We start from the raw sequence: 12,793 nt of genomic DNA on the forward strand, positions 1-12,793 counted from the left end.
AACCATTTAATTTTCATCTCTTCTTTAAGCACCGCTCCATCATGTCCAGTGAATTGGCTATAATGTACTGCTTCTCTCACACATATATTTTTCTTTCTTTTTTTCATTAAGAATTTTTTTCATTTTATATAACAACCAGATATTCCCCCTCTCTTCCCTCCTCTCGTCTTTTCAGCATTTGCCCCTTCAATCCTCCCTGTACTCCCTCCTCCAACATGGTAAGGCCTCTCATGGGGAGTCGGCAGAGACAGGCCCACTCAGTAGAGACAGGTCCAAGCCCCTCCCTCTGCATCAAGGCTGTGCAAGGTGTACCACCATAGGTAGTGAGCTCCAAAAACCAGCCTGTGCACCAGGGATGGATCCCAATACTACTGCCAGAGGGCTCCTTAAGCAGATCAAGCTAAACAACTGTCTTGATTATGCAGAGGGCCTAGTCCAGTCCCACAGAGGCTCCATAGCTGTTGGTCTGAAGTTCATGAGTTCCCTGTAGTTTGATTTGGTTGTCTCTGTAGGTTTTCCCATCATGATCTTGATGCCTCCTTACTCATAGAATCCTCTTCTCTCTCTTTGACCGGACTCCCAGAGTTTGGCCTGGTGTTCGGCTGTGGATCTCTGGATCTGCTTCCATCAGTTACTGGATGAAGGCTCTATGATGACAGGGTATTCACCAATCTGATTACTGGACTAAGACAGTTCAGACACTCTCTCCACTATTGCTAGTCATCTAAGCTTAGGTCATCCTGATGGAGTCCTGGGAACTTCCCTAGCACCCAGTTACACCCTATCCCCATGATTTCTCCCTCTATCATGGTATCTCGTTGCTCTTCCACTATGTCCCTGTTCCAGATCGACCATCCTGTTCCCTTATTTTCTCATCTCCAACCCCCTACCCTCCATCACTCCCCTCCTCCCCAGTTTACTCATGGAGATCTCATCTATTTCCCCTCCCAGGGCAATCCATGTGTCCCTCTTAGGGTCCACCTTGTTACCTAGCTTCTCTGGAGCTGTGGGTTGTAGATCCTTTGCTTTACATCTAGTATCCACTTATGAGTGAGTACATATCATGTTTGTCCTTCTGAGTCTGGGTTACCTCACTCGGGATGACATTTTCTAGTTCTATCCATTTGCCTGAAAACTCCATGATGTCATTGTCTGTTACTGCTGCATATTATTCCATTGTGTATATGTACCACATTTTCTCTTCAGTTGAGGGTCTTCTAGGTTGTTTCCAGGTTCTTGCAATTACAAATAATGCTGCTATGAACATAGTTGATCAGGTATCCTTGTAGTATGACTGAGCATTCCTTGGGTATATGCCCAAAAGTGGTATAGCTGGTTCTTGAGGTAGATTGATTCCCAATTTTCTGAGAAACTGCCATACTGATTTCCAAAATGGCTGTACAAGTTTGCATTCCCACCAACAGTCGAAGAGTGTGCCCCTTGCTCCGCATTCTCTCCAGCATAAGCTTTTATCAGTGTTTTTAGCTTAGCCATTCTGACAGGTATAAAATGATATATCAGGGTCATATTGATTTGTATTTTCCTGATGGCTAAGGATGTTGAACATTTCCTTAACTGTCTTTTGGCCATTTGAGATTCTTCTGTTGAAAATTCTGTTTAGATCTGCACCCCATTTTTAATTTGATTGTTTAGTATTTTGATGTCTAGTTTCCTGAGTTCTTTACATATTTTTTAGATCAGCCCTCTGTCATATGTGGGGTTGGTGAAGATCTTTTCCCATTCTGTAGGCTCTCATTTTGTCTTATTTACTGTGTCCTTTGCCTTACAGAAGCATCTCAGTTTCAGGAGGTCCCATTTATTAATTGTTGCTCTCAGTATCTGTGCTACTGGTGTTAGATTTAGGAAGTGGTCTCTTGTGCCAATGCATTCAAGACTACTTCTACTTTCTCTTCTATCAGGTTCAATGTAACTGGATTTGTGTTGAGGTCTTTGATTCACTTGGACTTGTGTTTTGTGCAGGGTGACAGATAAGGATTTATTTGCAGCCTTCTACATGTTGACATCCAGTTATGCCAGCATGATTTCTTTTTTCCATTGTATAGGTTTGGCTTCTTTGTCAAAAATCAGGTGTTCATAGGTATGCAAATTAATATCAGGGTCTTCAATTCAATTGATTGGTCCACATGTCAGTTTTATGCCAATACTAAGTTGTTTTTATTACTGTAGCTCTATAGCAAAACTTGAGGTCAGGGATGGCGTTGCCTCCAGTGGTTGCTTTATTGTACAGGATTGTTTAAGCTATTCTGAGTTATTTGTTTTTCTATATGAAGTTGAGTATTGTTCTTTCCAGGTCTGTGAAGAATTGTGTTGGGATTTTGTTAAGGAACGCATTGAATCTGTAGATTGCTTTTGGTAAGATTTCCATTTTACTATGTTATTATTACCTATTCATGAGCATGGGAGATTTGTCCATTTTGTGATATCTTCTTCATTTTCTTTCTACAGATAGTAAAGTTCTTATCATACAGATCTTTCACTTGCTTAGTTAGAGTTACCCCAAGGTGTTTAATATTAATTGTGGCTATTGTAAAGGTGATGTTTTTCTGATTTCTTTTTCAGCCCATTTATCATTTGTATATAGGAGAGCTACTGGGTTTTTTTTTTTAGTTAACCTTGTATCCTGCCACATTACTGAAGGGGTTTATCAGCTGTAGGCATTCCCTGTTAGAATTTTTGGGGTCACTTATGTAGACTATCATATCATCTGGAAATAGAAAAAGTTTGACTTCTTCCTTTCCAGTTTGTATCCCCTTGCTCTCCTTTTGTTGTCTTTTTGCTCTAGCTAGGACTTTGAGTACATATTGAATAGATATGGGGAGAGTGGACAGCCTTGTCTTGTTCTTGATTTTAGTGGAATCGCTTAGTGTTTCTCTTCATTTAATTATATGTTGGCTGTTGGCTTGTTGTAAACTACCTTTATTAGTTTTAGGTGTGTTCGTTGTATTCCTGATCTGTCCAAGACCTTTATCATGAAGGGGTGTTACTTTTGAGACTTGTTTGTTCCTAAAAATATCAGTTGAAATCAAGATTTGGAGTTTTATCAAGCTACAACAGCGTGCAGTATAACACCATTTGTATTATGCTATGTCCATATTCATTGGTTACCCAGATGAGAGCTTGGATCATATGGTGAGTAGTACATCCTGGCGTGCATGTATTGAGGATGGTATGTCTTGTAAATGAAATTTATGTGTTCCACACAGTTGGTACTCAGGATATCGACTTATATCTGTATATGAAGTTTGAGAGTCTAAGATTTTCAACAAACATTCTTCCGTGTGTCTCTTTTGAGGCCTTGATTGACTATAAAATATCAAAGTCTGGGATCAGAGTTGCCTCTAACTACCAAATATGTTAATGATGCCCATTTGCTTTCATCTGTAAGGGAACCATTGCTTCCATTGAGAACATGGTATTTCTGGCTCCCTTTTGGTTAGGGTGTTGGATGAAGAAGAAAATATTCTGCCCACACATCCTTAAAGTTCAGAGCTTCTGGGTTTAATTCTTGCTCAGTAGGCTGCAGGTCTCCACTGAAAGCAGTTTATGGTCAGGCATGCTTCTCTTCTTGGAATCCCTGGACTCCTTTCACACAGGTCTTGGTCCTTGGCTACTTGATCAGTGTTTGGTCTAGGAAGAGTTCTTCATTGTGGTTGGAGCAGGCTCCATTTAAATTATCTCTTCAAACTGGACTTCCTAGGGTCAACATTAAGTCTGACCACATATCTCTCATTGGGTTGGCAGGAGCTCCCTTGATTTTAGGGTTTGTGGTTTCTCTTCATCAAGGTCTGTGGTTGGCTTGTAACATTTGATTTTGCCTAGTTTGTTTTATGAGCTTTGTATGAGCTCTGAATTCTTCCCAGTCAATATTTGCCCCAGACCTCTTTCTTTATTTGGTCCTTGGTGTTTTCAGAAGAAGGATTAGAGCTGGGCATAGATGTTTTCTTGGTTTTCTCTGGGTGTTCTTTCTTTAAGGGGATGGCCCAGTCCCACTTCTCTTCTTTATTAGGGCCCAGGCATATTCATAGTTAGGACTGGACTCAGGCCCACTAATTTTCTTGGTTTTGGCCTGGTCTTTTTCAGCCTTAAGGTTATGAAGTGGCCCACATCTCTTCTTGTTTAGGCGCATATTTCATCAGGGTAAGGATTATAGACAGACAGTTTTTTTCTTGCTTTATTCTTGGCCTCTTTCATTTAAGAGAATGTCGCAGGTCTTCTCCTCTCCTTGTTTTGTCTCAGGCTTTTCTCAGGGTAAGTGTTAGGTTTCTGTTCCCTTTTCCTGTTTTGTCCCGGCCTCTCATTTGAGGGATTGGTCTGGGCCCACGACTTTTCTTAGTTTGGCCCAGTCTTCAGGGTCAGAGTTATGCTGAAGCCAACATCTCATCGTGGTGAGGGCCCTGGCTTCAGTCCAGGTAAATTTGAGGCATGGATATTGTGGGGCGTTTACCCACCACCCCCACAGCTTCCCAGAGTTTTCTTGAGTGTGAGCAGCAGGAAATATTAGATAGAAGGATTTATAGCGGAGAATGTTGCGGAGATAAACAGATAGAAAATAAAGGATAGCCTCGAGAGGGCCTGGAACCTATTCCAACGGGCCCGGACTGTCTCTGCCCCAGGGTTTTTATAGAGACACCAAGGGGTGGAACAAAAGACCTCCTCCCCCAGCACAGCCAAGTGCAGGCCATCTCAGACACCTGCACTCAGGCCCGTGGTCCTGATCATCCTCTATTCGGACCTGCTGGGTAAAGCCACGAGGAACCCCAGAACGGGCTCCCACAGGATATTCTCCTTTTCTTTCTTCAAGCCAGGTCTTTTTCTTCTGAGGGATAGGGTAGTACTCATTTCCATTTTGGTTGGGGCCAGCCTCCTCCAGGGTCAAGGTTAGGCATGGCCATTCTTTTCTTTTCTTTTTGTTGCATCTCATTTTGTTACTTTCCCTTCTCTTTTGGCCTTGGCTCTTCCATTTAATGGACTGGCCCAGGATACCTCTGTTTTTCCTCGGGGTCAGAGTTTATTCAGCTTCAGGTTTTGGTGCAGGCCTCTTAGGTCAGGGTTTGGCAATTTTATTCTTAGGGTTGGTCCCTGGCCTTTCTGGATGAGAGAAAGCCATTGCTAATTTAGGCTTTATTCCTGTTCTTCATCAGGTTCATCCTCAAGCCTTGGAATACTTTTGTCTTGACATCTTGGTTTAATGGTTAATCCTGGTCTACTTTCACTCTAGGTACTTAGCATGGGCTTTTTCAGGGACCATGTTGGCCTGGACTATTTTCAGGGTATGGTGGTATCCAGGCAGTTTTTGTGTTAGAGTTAAGCCTGCTTACATTGATATTCTGGGACTGTGTGGTACCTCTTTCTCTTTAGGGTTGAAACAGTGGATACATTTGAGTCCAGGTTTGTCTGAAGCTACTTTGTAATTTGTAATTAGCCTTGGATTATGCTCAGCCTTTCTGAAAAAAAAATAACATGTGGATATTGATAGAGATATTGTAGCCCTTCTCTACATCTCAAGTATTTTCTGAGGAACATTGGCACTTTCCAAGGGAAATAGGCACAGACACCAACACAGCAGAGACTCCAGATGAAATAAACTACATATTACACAAATAGAAAGGTGAAGTAGGGAGGAGACAGTGGTGCTTGGGAGAGTCCTTGCTATTGCATTGGTGACTGTGGGCATGGTAAAGAGGCACCCTGAGCTCATGTGGAAAATTGTTGCTTCTGAGTAGAGATAACAAAATAGAATTCCAACAAGGTCCCTGCTGCCTTTCCTTCCTTCTGTAATCTGCTCCCATGAAGGCATATCACAGGCAGTTAATATAACAGCAGAGGCTGGTCCTCCATTGATCTAAGGCTGCCTTGTTAGGGACATGAAGGTTATGCAGAACTTCCTGGAGCCTCTTATGCAGTGTGAGCATGGTGTCCTCTCCTGTATGGCATTCATGGCATGCACTAATGAGGCTGTTCCTCTGGTTCTTGCTATGGAAACACTTCTCAAAATGTCATTAGTCTTCTGCCTTGAAAACCCCTGGAGCAATGAACCATGCCTTAGTGATCCCTTGCAAGAAAGCTCCTTGTCATGTCCACTCACTGATGTGTGATCAGGTCTTCCCATAAAGAATGTCTGCACTGACTTACCAGAAATTGATTCCTGCTCACATTATTGTTGTGAATTACAGGCCACTTTAATAGAGTGACCTGCCAACCTGTCAAGGACACATATGTAACCATGACAATGATTCCTTATGGAAAGTCACAGAGGCCAGGCCTCACTCTGCTCAGGGGAGCACAAAGGTGGTCGAGCTATGCAGATGTTTTTGGATTCGTAACTAGGGAAGGTGCCTGAAAGTTACAGCTATCATCATTGCTTGGGGACAGCTTCCCATCCAATCATCCTCTCCTACTACAGAAGTTCACTGCTGAGAAGAGGAAGGTCAGTGGGGATGGGGCAGACTCAGGCCATATGTACACAGTTCAAATACTGGTCTATATTTCTGAGACTCACTTTATCATCAAGATTCTCTTATCATGAGGCTGGTATTGTGCCATCTGCAGTAGCTGGGGCTTGGGGAAAAGAGCTGTTTGAAATTTGCCCTCTAGCCTGTCCCTTCACCAACATTAAACACATCTTGAGTGGGATTGACCAGAAAGCAGAAGGCCATGAGGCTTTCCCTACCTCCTCTCATCATGGTAGTTGATGACTTCTGAGGTTGTCACTCACTGGGTAGCAGTGTAACAGCAGTTCATCCTGTCCCATTTTGGAAAGTGGAGTCCTGGGACAAGTGCTGACTCTGCCTCAGCTGTTGTCACCTTTTCTAACAAATGCTAGTGGAGATTAGTAGTAGAAAACAAGGGACATACCCCACTTTGAGCAAACCCCTTCCCAATCTCCCATTGTCCTTTCCCTTCATGCCTCTCTCCTTCCCTGACAGTTTATCTCTCAAGGCTGGCCTCAGATTTCCTGCAATACTTCTAACTCAATCTCCAAGTGTTGGGTTTCCTTTTTATTTATTTATTTTTTATGATGGATGCTTTTTTTCTTGCCCTAATATGACATTTAAGGGTAGTGGGAAGGAAGCATCTTAGAGATCTGAAGAGTTAGTCAAGGTATCACAGTGTTCCATTCCTCTATCTTATGAGGATGGAATCTTAGACTTAAGAATTGTGGCATGCAAAAAGAAAGAAAACAAAGCTTAATTAACATGTTTTTCTACTGGTCCTCAACCAATGAAATCTCAGTTATAAAAGAAAAACTCTTGGGAATTTCTTCCTGTTATCTCTAGATGCAGTGTAAGCATTATGCTATCCTAAAAGCCAAACAGGATTTAGGGAGGGTGGCCTCAATAAAACCAGCTATCTAATCACAGAGCTTGAAATGCTTTTCCTGTCTGCAGCAGCAGAATCCAGAAGAAGAGAACTTACATGGTTGCGCAGCAGAGATGCCTCTTTGCTGTCTCAGCCTGGATGCCTGTAGTAACAGTTACAGTAGGAACGCCCCACCTGGAAGTCTTCCAGTGGACATCATTGTATCCTGGGCACCCACAATTTCCTGGTCTTCACCAAGTTCTGGATAGTCAGTAAGTGTTTTTAGTTTTACTTGATGCTGATGATTTACTCTAATCTGAAAGTGCAGTAGAAGAGGAAGGAGAAACTGAAAACTTACATATGCTTGGTGTCAAATGTTATCTGAAGGGCTTAACATGTGACATAGATTGTAGATCTCCATCTAAGAAAGATCCTGAAGCATCTACACATTGTTAGCAACATCTTAGACAACATCAGTATTCTGAGAAGCATGGAAATTCCATGCACAGAATGCAGCATGATCAAACATGCCCCACCCAAAAGTAATAGTGCCACCAGCCCATCAGAATGGTTCAGGGCACCATCATTGTTGTGCCACAATACACACATGCTTTTTCACACACTATACTCACATATATGTGCCCACATTCATACATTTAGAAACATGTATTTGTCTACACCTTTGCATGCACACACACCCACACACCCACATGCAGACACATAGAAATATTCATTAAATTAATTAGATGTACAGTAATTTGGCATAACGAAAAATAAAAAGAAACAAACAACATTTGTGGTATTGGTACGCATGTGTGTGGTATGCATGTTGTATGCAGAGCTATGGGTATAATTATGTGCATATTTTTTTTATAAGTATATGGTATACATAATATGTACAACCATATCTAACTGCATATACATGTGTATATAAATATAAAGATAAACTGAAATCCCAACTCCCAGACACCAGCCAAGGAGGCAGCAGAACTTTCCGAGTGGCCACCTTGCTGTGTTATCTCTTTTCTACCTTCAACTCTGAGTACCTGTTATGTTTGTTTGAAAGGCATAACTTTTTAATTCACAACAGAGACACTGTTTTGCCTTATTAGAAAATATGTAAAATGTAACTTTCAAAAAACAGAAACATGAGAAATAATCTTTGATTTCAGTATCTAGAAATGAATATCAAAACTTCCTTCAACACTTTTTTCTATAACTGTATACCATTTCAATACTTTAATATTAATCTTATTTTTAAATTTTTTTCTCACCTGGATAATGCAGTCTTCAATATATATAAGTCATGACTTATCATTCTCTGTGATGGTAGTGGCCACTACTGTCTCTATCTAAAACATCTTCTAGTTGCCTAGAAGTCAAGTTGTTAATTCCTGCATGGACTAGTTTATGTTTCTGTGTAGACTTAGGAAACATTTAGTACACTAGGCTTTGAAGAAACGGAGGTAACTAGGGTGAGTAGCATGGGAAGGAGATGGCTTGGGTGGGCTGACTGCATGTGTTGGGAAAGTTCTAGTTAAATTGTTGAAAGGTCATGTCTGAAGTAATAGGAGGCAAAAAGGCAGAACACAACAGAAAGGTATTTATGACTGCATGCTGCTACTCAGTGTAGAACAACAGATCAGCTCTTACCCACTGCATGACAGACACATGGCTGTCCCAGATTTCTACTTAGCATGGTGAAATGATTGTCCTTGGCTTGCTCTACAGTGGTGTCTATAAAGATGATACAGGTCTAAAAGCATTTGTAACAAATACACCTAAATGTACAAACCCTTACAAGGTATTCTGCATCAGAGCTGGTTTATACCAAAGTCCATGCTCAAAGGGTTGTCCAGAAGTTGAATTCTTTCCTGAGTCCATTGTTCTCTGTGCTTATGTTGGATACCTACTGTCTTAGTTAGGGTTTCATTGCTGTGAAGGGACACAATGACCACAGCGACAATTATAAAGGAAAACATTTCATCAGGTGGCTTACAGTTTCAGAGGTTTAGTTCATTATGATCATGGCAGGACAAGGAGGCATGCAGGCAGACATGGTGCTGGAGAAGGAGAAAAATGTGGAGATGAAGCTACATCTTGATCCACAGGCAGCAAAAATGTGCTCTGAGACACTAGGCATGGCATGAGCATAAGAGATCTCAACCCTCCCCCACTGTAACATAATCCTCCAACAAGGCCACACTCTCTCCAACAAAGCCACACCCCCAAATAGTGCCAATCCCTATGAGATTATGGGGGCTTATTGCATTCAAATTAACAAACGTCCAAGATATACTTAGAAGGCATAATAAAACAGATTATGGTGGGGCTAATAGAAGATGTTTTTGAGAGGAGAGTACTTTTTTTAAAAAGAGGAGAGTCTTATCATTTGTTTCTACCCATCTTAGGTTCCTTTTTAGGGACTCCACAACAAAACAGAGATTACCAAAAGAAAAGCATGAACACTCGCCCAGTATAAACCTTCACAACACAAGTCTTCCTAAGGTAGAAAGAAAAAACCCAAAAATTGCTTAGACATGAGATAATTTTTTCAAGATTGTTTTCATCCAGAATTAATTGTCATTACATAGAATTTCCTGTGCTTAAGAAGTAATCCTTGATTTTTGGAGACTCTTCAAAGACAGCAAGACAACTTGTATTCAGAAGATGGCTGACTATATACAGGAGCTGAGGTAGATCGCAGAAGACATGGGTTCCAATCCAGCTGTGCCTTTCCCTAGCTCTGTGACCTTGTAGACCCTGGGACGCCAATGCAGAGTCTAAAGCATGAGACCCACTGGAGGATCGTTCAGGCCAAAACCTGCCTAGCTGTGATTTCTGCCTCTGGTGAAGAGGGAACCACCAGGAGCCTTCATTCACCCATGCAAGTGTGATTGAATGAGGACCAGCAACGTGGCTCAGCAGGGAAATGTACTTGCTGCCAAGCCTGATGACCCAAGTTCGAGCCCCAGGTCCCATCTACTGGAAGAAGATAACCAATCTGGAAGCTGTCTGCTGACCGAGACACATGCACCATGGCATGCACACATGCACACACCTCTCCAACCCCCTCAGCAAACAACTAAAACAAGATTTCATTTTTTAGATAAAACTATTTTTAAGACTTAAAGAATGAACCAAGGACACACATCTGAGCTGCCTCGGCCTCAGCTGCCTGGATGTTTTGGTTTCTGCTGCCTCTCACTTCCTTTTTTTCTTCTTTTGTTTTGTTCTGTTTTGTTTCTCTTTTCCTGAGACAGGGTTTCTCTCTGTGTAGCCCTGGCTGTCCTGGAACTCACTCTGTAGACCAGGCTGGTCTCGAACTCAGAGATCCTTCTGCCTCTGCCTCCTGAGTGCTGGGATTAGAGGTGTGCGCCACCCACCACCACCCAGGTCTGATGCTCCTCCCTTTGTGCACACCCTGCTCCAAATTCACTCTGTCCCCTAAGTCTACTTCCGGGCCTCAAAGTTCTAACTCTTTCTAAGAATGTCTCTCAGAGCCTCATGGTCAGCAGGCACATGGAACTCAAAGTTTCATTTCTCACCCTGACAGATTCAAGACACTCTAAGCCTTGAACTGAACTCCCTGGTGCTCTTCAGTCCTCTATCGTATCCTTCTGGGCAGCTGTAGCTGTGGGCACAAAGTCACTAGGGGTTCTCATAAGGTGGCTGAGGGATTGTTCATAGTCCCAGTATTCTTTTTTCCAAGGACCTAAAGCCATCACAGAATCCAGCCAGTAGGAAACACACCACGTCTCTTTCTTTCCTTTTTCTTTTTTCTTTTTCTTTCTCTCTTTCTTTCTCTCTTTCTTTCTTTCTTTCTTTCTTTTTTTTTTTTTTTACCAAAATTCACTTTGAGTACATGTGAATGTGCTAATTTATAAAAAACATACGATTTTATTTTTAGCCTGGCAGTCGTGGCGCATGCCTTTAATCCCATCACTGTGGTGGCAGAGGCAGGCAGATTTCTGTGAGTTGGAGGCCAGGGCTGTTACACAGAGAAACCCTGTCTCGAAAAACAAACAAACAAACAAAAAGCATTTATTATTGAGAATGGTGGATACAATCATATGTATTTATCACGTTGCTGTGTCAGTTACCCTGTGAAGAGTCACAGAAACACCTGTTCACCCAGACAGGGCGATGACAACCTGAAGGACAGATTCCATCACGTTTGTCTTGGTGAGCCAGTGAATTTGCTGAGCGTTGTTTACTGAAGCTTGAGTGACAGTTTCTTACGCAAGTCAAGATGACCGTTGGAGCTGTTACATCACCAACTATCCACTCTCCCGGGGTTGACCATTCACAGAACCCATGCCGCTAGCATCCCTACATGATTGGCCAGCATCCCCACTGCCCTCTCCTCCCTTCCATCAATGAGAGACTGTTCCTAGAACCTCCGGAAGGGACCTCTGAGCTTTACATCTCACCTTGTTTTAAAAGTTTCTTGTGACTTTCATGAGCCCCGTGAGGGTCTTTTCTCCCTCCATGAGGGAATATTTTAATTCAGTAACAGCTATACATCACGTTTAGCTACCATTAGCCTGAAGCACATTAAAAAAATAAAAATGGATCGGAATAGAAAATTCACCTGCATACAGCCAAATATCTCACATACCTCTGTGGATAAACAGCTGTGAAGGCTGTGGTAATAGAAGTTTGTGTAAAGTGTTGGCTTAACAAAAAGAAGGTGGAGCTGGTTAAAAAAAAAAGAAGTAATCCTTAAATGTGCATATTTTCACATAATATTAAGTAAATACTCTAATTTACAATTTAATTTAGAGAGTCAGGTACTTTAAATTTACATTAATAGCAACATTTTGACTTCATTTTATCAGTATCAAATTAATTAAATATAAAAGCATATAGTATTGATGCCCAGCCATTGAGTAAGCAAGGGAGTTGGGAGAAGGTGAACATAGCATCATCAGCTGCCATCCATCCCCACCTCACTGCCATTTGCCCTGTGGTGCCTCTAACCCTGAATCCCGGACCTCTGTGCACCCAGCCAGGTACCCTACTCATTTGAAGAGGTCCCTCTTAGACCCAACTTAATGAGCTTCCAGCTATCAGGAAAAGGATGGAAAGAGGTATCTATCACTGAAACTGTTTGATATGTATGAAAGTGTAAGAGCAACTGCTAGCACTGTACCTGCCTACACTGTTTTTGAACAGGTCTCATTCCCTGGTCTATGTCATCCCTAGTCAGGCTACCAAGCATGAAAGACAAGAACAAAGTCTTTGACACCAATATCTCACTTGTGCCTAAAGTCTCAACAGGAAGAGCAAGCAAACAGGATTAATCCACCCCCAAGAGTCCCCATGCCTCATGCAAATGGCAGTTACCACAAGCTTCACAGACTCCTACCAAAAACTGTCCCAAGTGACACCCAGCAGCCCCAGAACACTCCTTAGTTTAGAAGTGGGGTACTATCCCAGGTGCAGGTCAGAGTGGCCCATGGAGCCCATG

Source organism: Peromyscus maniculatus, chromosome 22 (assembly GCF_049852395.1).
Source record: "Peromyscus maniculatus bairdii isolate BWxNUB_F1_BW_parent chromosome 22, HU_Pman_BW_mat_3.1, whole genome shotgun sequence".
Taxonomy (NCBI): domain Eukaryota; kingdom Metazoa; phylum Chordata; class Mammalia; order Rodentia; family Cricetidae; genus Peromyscus; species Peromyscus maniculatus.